The sequence below is a fragment of the Physeter macrocephalus genome, chromosome 20 (assembly GCF_002837175.3).
Source record: "Physeter macrocephalus isolate SW-GA chromosome 20, ASM283717v5, whole genome shotgun sequence".
NCBI lineage: Eukaryota > Metazoa > Chordata > Mammalia > Artiodactyla > Physeteridae > Physeter > Physeter macrocephalus.
In genome coordinates this window covers 37674046-37674951 of record NC_041233.1, presented here as the reverse complement: position 1 = coordinate 37674951, position 906 = coordinate 37674046, and positions in this window count along the sequence as shown.

Sequence of the window (906 nt, the reverse complement as noted above, 5' to 3'; positions counted from 1 at the left end):
CGCCCCACCACTCCGCCGCCTTCCGGGATCCTACCTCCCGGCCCCCATCCCGTGCTCGGACGGCTTCCCGGACGATCTCTAGCAAAGGCAGCGGAATTTAGGCCCGAGATGGGGGGTGCAGAACGTGGCCCCGCCCGTGCCCATCGCCCTCAGCTCAGCCTTCCCCAGTCCCTGCGCTCCCCTAACCCCTTTATCCTAGCCTTGGCTGCCTCTGCAGAACCCTGGGGAGGGTTGGGTCTGGATAAATCTGTGCCCTCCCCACTGTCTAGGGCAGGCTCAAACCTTATTACAACTCCTTTTACAATATAATAATAATAATAAAAAATAAAAACAAGCTGTTTGTCGATCACTGCAGGTCCTTTTCTATTCCCACTCATCCCGGCTGGCACTAGGGGAATATGCAGGATACAGACCTGGGGATGCTTAGAGGCACGCAGCCAGAGGCAGACATTCCTCCCAGACAATGCATTCCGCCCCCCCGCCCCCGCGCCCCATACAGATCCTTACACACGCACACACACAGACAGACTCACAAAGAGAGACCCTGCTCAGACAGACACACACACAGCCGGACACACAGAGTCAGAACAGACGTGCACACACCAGCAGTACAGACCCCCACAGACGTTGTCTAATACACAGGCGTACCCCAACACGGCGACCTCTCCATGCCGGAATCCGAGGACTCTGCAGCCCTCAGGAGGCCGCAGGTTGCAGGACTGGGAGTGGTGCACACACGCTGGTCTGGGACTCTGGGGACCCCCACTCAAGGTGGGGAGACTTCTCTGACAGCCCTGGGTGCTTGCTTGCACTCAGGACCGGGTAGGGTGGGGTTGGTATCAGCTCTCACGCTATCATTCTCTCCAGCCCTGATTCAAGCCTGCATAGCTGGGACACAGCGGTCAC